The sequence below is a fragment of the Brachypodium distachyon genome, chromosome 3 (genome assembly GCF_000005505.3).
Source record: "Brachypodium distachyon strain Bd21 chromosome 3, Brachypodium_distachyon_v3.0, whole genome shotgun sequence".
Taxonomy (NCBI): Eukaryota; Viridiplantae; Streptophyta; class Magnoliopsida; order Poales; family Poaceae; genus Brachypodium; species Brachypodium distachyon.
In genome coordinates, this window is record NC_016133.3 from 33,143,241 (window position 1) to 33,150,107 (window position 6,867).

Consider the following 6,867-nt stretch of genomic DNA (forward strand, 5'->3'; position numbering starts at 1 on the left):
CCGAGCATGCATGATTCCGCCTCCCAAAAAGGAGGAAGGGGGAATCCTCGGGGAACTCGTGCCGATAGTCCCGGCACACCTATGCGAAGGCGCAATGCATGGCGAACTGAAGGCCCTGCTGAAAGGTGGGGTAGCGGCCGATGAAGGTGATATTCGGCGTAGCTGGCGCGATCTCACGGCCCCGGATCTTCGCCTCGATCTCCCACCGTGGCTGCCATCCCTCGGGTGCGGCGGTCTCGACTCGGCCTCTGAACTTGGGTGGTGGCAGGTCGAGGAACGCACAAAGTGCCGCCAATGGGGTACTGAACAACTGGTCGTCATCCGTGGAGGGGTAGTAGACGCGGGTGAACGGCGGTACATTGCCGAACGGTGTTGGGCTTCCCATCTATAGAAAAATAAAGAAGGAGATAAGGGAGTATCAGTGACATGATCATATGGTCGAATGTAAGTAAAAATAAAATAAATGTGGTAGAGTGGGTATCAAGTGATAAACATTAATATCAAGGATGGAAATGTAAATATAAAATTGGATGCATAGTAATATGTGAATAACAAGGCAACATGATTATAGTGGTGTATGGTGTAAAAATCGAATATGCATCTGTGGTATAATATATTAAGCATGCATATGTGGTAATAAACATAGTATTCGATGTATATGTGGAATAAAACAATAAACATGTCATGCATATGTAGATATAAATGCAAAGATTTAGATGAATAGGGATAAGGAATAAAATGTATGTATATAGATATAGATCAGATAGGGATGAGAAATATTCCTAAGGTTTGGTCTTTGGTCTGTCTTATCCTAATCCAAACTAGGGTCACGTTCCTACAGGCAACACGTTCCTAAGGGTTCGATCTCTGTGCTTACTTACGATGTTACATCGAGCATGGTATAAATGCCTTAGAAAGTTCTTAGTCAAAAAGGGTTTCAAAATTGGTAAAACTGATCCAACACTTTTTACAAAAAAATTAATGATGATCTCTTTGTGTGTCAAATATATGTGGACGATATTGTGTTTGGTTCCACTAACCCTGATTTCGGCGAAGAATTTGGAAAAATGATGACGGAGAAGTTTTAGATGTCTATGATGGGAGAATTGAAGTTTTTCCTCGGTCTTCAAATCAAGCAAATGAAGAATGGAACCTTCATCTCTCAAACGAAGTACATCAGGGACATGTTGAAGAAATTTGGGATGGAATCTGCTAAGCAAATTGAAACTCCAATGCCCACAAATGGTCATCTAGACCTCAACTCAATCGGTAAACCTGTAGATCAAAAGGTTTTTCGTTTCATGATTGGCTCTTTACTTTATTTTTGTGCATCTAGGCCAGATATCATGTTGAGTGTTTGCATGTGTGCAAAGGTTCAAGCAGATCCCCGAGAATGTCATCTCAGGGCTGTGAAAAGAATCCTCAGATATTTAGTTCACACCCCATTCTTCGGTCTCTGGTATCCCAAAGGAGCTTCTATCGATCTTGTTGGCTATTCTGACAGATTATGCCGGTTGCAAGGTTGACAGAAAATCCACTTCCGGCACTTGCCAATTCCTCGGAAGGTCCTTGGTGAGTTGGTCTTCAAAGAAGCAGAATTCTGTTGCTTTGTCAACAACTGAAGCAGAATATGTTTCAGCAGGCAGCTGTTGTGCCCAAGTTCTTTGGATGAGACAAACTCTCAAAGACTTCGATATCTCAGTGGATGCCGTTCTTCTTCTGTGTGACAATGAGAGCGCCATAAAGATTGCCAACAATTCCGTCTAACATTCTCGCACGAAGCACATTGATATTCGACACCATTTTCTCAGAGATCATGTGTCCAAAGGAGAAATTTGTCTAAACAATGTGAGGACAGACAAACAACTCACAGATATCTTCACCAAACCACTCGACAAAATCTGATTCTGTGAGCTGAGGAGTGAACTAAACATCTTGGATTCCCGGAATGTCTCTTGAAGACTTGCATACTTGTGAATACTCTTGCATCCATGTTTACTTCACCTGCATTGTCTTCAGTTTTTCTATTCCTCAGTTTGTGTTATCTGTTCTTCGTTTTCCTTTGTCTTCAGTAGGTTTAGAAGCCCGCTGTTTGCTTCTTTCTTCAAATTCATCTGCGCAGCTGTTCTTCACTGCTTTTGCCTCTTACTGCCAGATGAAAATGAAACTTAAGGACACCTTAGAACCCATCTATCTTATCTATTTCTTATCTGTAGACAAAGTCTGTTCATCGTAATTCGGGTATCATCAAAATCTTTGTCGGTGATGTAAGAATTTTCATTCTTCAAAAATGAGTTTTGTTTTCGGTAAAACCGTCAGTCTTCAAAGTTCTAAAAAATATAACTTTAATGGAATCTCCGTTTTAGCCGTAGTCTTCACGAATCTTTCCGAACGGTAAAACCTTATCCCTAAGGAAATTTAAACCGTACGGGGAAATCCTAACGGAAATTTTGGGATAAAAAGATACCGGTAAGATCCACCTTTTTCACCTCCCTATATAAGGACAGCTACCCCCTCCTCGGAAAAATCACTTCCACCCAAAATCCACCGCTTTCGCACCCGGAAGCTCTCACGACTTCTCCTCTTCGCCGCGAACGCTCGGACGCATTCCTCAAGCCCGGATCTTCAGCGCCGCCGCTGATCTACGTTGATTCAAGTCGGGAATTGCAGGCAAGCGTCGTTTTTCCCTTCTTAGATCGATTCCGCGTAGCAAACTCATCTAAATATCCCCGTTTGCTGCAGTAGATTGACTGCTCTCGTCAAGTTAGGGCTTTGCGGTTAGGGTTTTGGTGATTCCTCTGTTCTGCACCGAGCTCATCCTAGGTACACTTCAAATCTTCATTAGATTAATACTCACTGTTCTGTAGATTGCTATGTTTGCGTAGATAGATTTACTCTGAGTTTCCGAAGCTCTAGCTAAATCAGATTGTAACATCCCAATTTTTAAAACCCTCCATATGCATTTTATTTCATAAGCATCATGTCACCTTTGCATTTAGTCACATTTAAAACACTAAAGTTTAACTCAGAAAAACCCATTAACAATGTTGTTTTTATTTGCATCTGGCTTTTTACCCATCTTTTGTTAATTGCATTTTAACCCATGAGGGTTTTGGCATGAAAAGGGGTTTAATGCAATAAAGATGCTACCCCATATATTGGTATTTGAATTGGATTTGAAACTCTAAATATTTTAATAGCTAAAAAGCTCTAAAGGCAAGTTTATAGGAAAAAGTATTTTTAAATATTTTATTTTGAGGGAATTCTTGTCCCAAAAGTTTAATCATATGAAGATATGATTTTACAATTTTTGTTGCATTTTATTTGACTCGATTTGAAGCTTTAAATCAAAAGATAGAATCAAAAACAGAAAATAAGAAAAAAAAAAGAAAAAAAAAGGGGGTAATGGACTGACTCCAATCGGGCCGGCCCACTTACCTGAGCGCTGCGGCCCATCTCCACAGCCCGTGCCCCGTGTGCTGCCGCTGCCCCCGACAGGTAGGACCCACCGGTCGGGCTCATCTTCAACCTCCAATGACTGCCCCTATTTCTCTGGCACGAACCCGAGCGTGCGTCTACGATCCCCACACCCGATTTCTCCTCGCCCACTCCACCATACTCGAAGCTATCCGCGTCACTTTAAAGCACCTCGACCCCGCATCCTTTCCCCTCTCTTGCTCGACCATTTCCACGCTGCCAGGCCGCCCAAAAAGCTCGCCGGAGAAGCCACTGCCGCCGCCGACCCGGTGAGACAAAATCGCGACTACCTACCTCTCCTTTTTCCCCTCATCTTTGCTGACTTTGTGAGGTGCTCCGTTTAATTTTTGGAGCCCCGTAGCTCGCCGTCGACTCCAACCCAAAGTAACCGCTGATGCCGTTGAGTTCTCGAGGACGAAGCGCACACCTCCGCCCGAACCGAGGATCGCCAGCGCCGCCATCTTCTTCGCCTCTTCGCTCCGCCCCTCCCCAACTTCTTCTCGAGCTCGAACGATCATCGGAACACCCGCGCTTCCACCGCCCGAGCCGCTGCCACCGCTCGAGCTCACCGGAGCCAACCCTAGCCGGAGTTGAGGTAGGTGCATTCCTGTCCATTGGATCTTCATCGAAGGGCCCAAATTAAATCACTTAAGTGAAAGGGTATGGGCTCATCTCATCCGTCCATCCCTCTTTAAATCCAATGGCTCACTTTTATTCTTGAACCAAACCGGTACCGGTCAATCACGTGCTGCCACGTGTCCCTTATTTTATTAAAACGTTTCCCGGACCGATTTAAAAAGGAACTTTTGGAGAAAAGCCCTCGGATATTAAAACCATCATAACTTTTAAATCGTTTGGCCAAAAATTATGATCCGCACCTTTCCGGAATCCTCACAACATGTAGAATCTTTTGGCATAGTTTAATTTTGAATTTGACCAACTTTAACATAACTGAATTACAGAATGCTTAGTTATGGTTTAAAATTCATATGAATTGTTTCAAAAAGATTTTGAACATGTTAGCATGTTGAAAAATATTTTGAGTATACTCTCTGTCCATTAGGACCAGAAGGGAAATTATTTTTGTAAATAATATTGCTACACAAATGTCGCACAAGTGGCACCCGGGGTACCACCGTTGCACGACGCGTGGGTCGCATCGCTGAGTTCCCGGGAGGATCTCACCCTGGGCAGCAACGTGCAGGCTGCCCGGCAAGGCTAGCGGGGCTTCGGGGAATAATCGCGCCTGGGCACTTCCTGAGAAGGCACTTGTCGGGAGGAGGTGTTCCCGGGCGCAGGGTCCCGCCGTGAGGGCGGGGCCGAGCGAGCAGAGCAGCGGGGCCATGTGGGCGCATGCCAGGCGCCCAGTGTGCAGTTTCACCAGGGCAAGGAGTGAAGCGCAGGGCGCATTTAACGAGCCGACAAGAGGGGCGTTATCCGTCTAGTCGGGCGAACAATGGCTGTCCAGTCCTATTTTTTAGGCCCTAGACCCCTAGCCGCGGGGTTGGCGCTCAGGTATGCATGCCAGTGCACCGAGAAGGAGTTGCCCAAGCTCCTTGCTCGCCACTTGTAAACCATGCACCGGGGCACCTGTGGTTTCCCCTTGGCTATAAAAGGAGGACCCCCGCCAACGGTCAAAGGGTTCGTTTTCTGGTTGGATTTTTCTTGGTTGGTTCGTTGGCTCAATTGTTGAGCCAACTCATAGTGCAACACTGGCAGTAGCCCGAAGTAGCAAAGAACACTTAGCCAAAAAGAGACCACCCAGGGGCTCCCCTCGGCAACCTGTAAAACAGCTGATCCCACAGCAATACAAGCTCAGACAAGCAGGACGTAGGGTTTTACACCGCAAGGTGGCCCGAACCTGGGTAAAAAGCATGTGCATGCATTCTTGGTACGTTCTTACGCCTCGCATTGGCCCCGCTGGCGATCGCCGAAGTGATCCCCATAGCCCACTACCGAACCTAAAGAGGGGGTGCCCGCGCATCCCCGGTGTCGAAGTCCCGTGCGACGACATCTGGCGCGCCAGGTAGGCGGCGCGTGAGGAGAGCTCGCCGGTGACTGCCAGCGACAGCGTCTACGCTAACATCGGCCTCGGCCTCCTCGACGACGGAGCCAACCCCCATGCCTCCCAAGCGGGCTGGTGACCCTCGGATCGACCCGCGTGAAGCTCCAGCGGCACACACGCGGTCGCATGACGCGCTGCCCGCGTCGCGGGTTCAGGAGAATCCTGAACCCTCACGGGCGCAGCAATCGCAGTTGCCACCCCCACCTCCTCGGCCGTCGGCAGATAACCGGCCGAGGGGGCCGACGGCCCCCGGTGCCGGGGCCACTCGTGCGAGCGGCCATGGTGCCGCCTGCACCGGCCAGCGATTCGATTCGCGGGCCGAAGGTGCGCAGCATCAGCTGCGCCACGAGCACACCGCGTCGTGCGCGACGCCGACGGGGTCGCCCCCCGCGCACCCAGGTGCGTCCGGGGATAGAGCGGAGGGCAGCCGCTCGGGAAACCGGCTGCCTCCCGTGCGAACCTCGGCGGAGGCCATCATCGCCGCACGGGTCATGGTGCGGTACGAGCCGCAGCAGGGCACGCGGGCGCACGAGGCATGGAGCGAGGAGCTGGACGCGCTCCTCGCGCTCGCCGCCCAACAGTCGCAGGGCGAGGGCGCCCCGGCAGGCTTCGGCCACAGGCAGAACCCGGAGCGCGGAGACGCTCCCCGCGTCTCGCGGCAAGTGGAAAACCTTCCCCCACAGGGAGGCGGGGAACCGGAGGGGTCTTCGGACTCGTCACCCACCGTCACGCGAGGTGACACACGCGGCATCTTGAATGCCCGCCAGCAGGAAGACCTGCGTCAGCGCCTGGAGCGCCGGCGCCGGCGCGATGTAGAGCGCCAACACCCACAGGAGCAGGAGGATGCTCCTATGGGCCCCGAGGACGGCTGCATCGCGTTTACGCGGGAGCTGCGGCGGGTGACATGGCCCTGCAAGTTCCGAGCGCCCGCGCTCGGTACGTACGACGGGACGGTGAATCCCAAGGATTTCCTCCTGACCTACACGTTGGGGATGCATGCCCCGGCAAAGGCCAGAAGCTCCGGGAGGAGGCGACCAAGGTGAAGAAGCTGCCCCTCCTAGCCGGCAACAAGGAGCACACCGTCACCGTCGGTGCGAACCTTACTGCCGAATAGGAAAGTGCCCTCATCACTTTCCTCCGGGAGAACGCCGACGTGTTCGCTTGGGAGCCGTCGGATCTTCCCGGAGTCCCTAGGGAGGTGATTGAGCATCGACTCGCGGTGCGCCCGGACGCCCGCTCCGTCAAGCAGAAGATTCGACGGCAAGCGCAGGAGCGCAAAGATTTCATCAAGCAAGAGGTGGACAAGCTCAAGGCTGCCGGGGCTA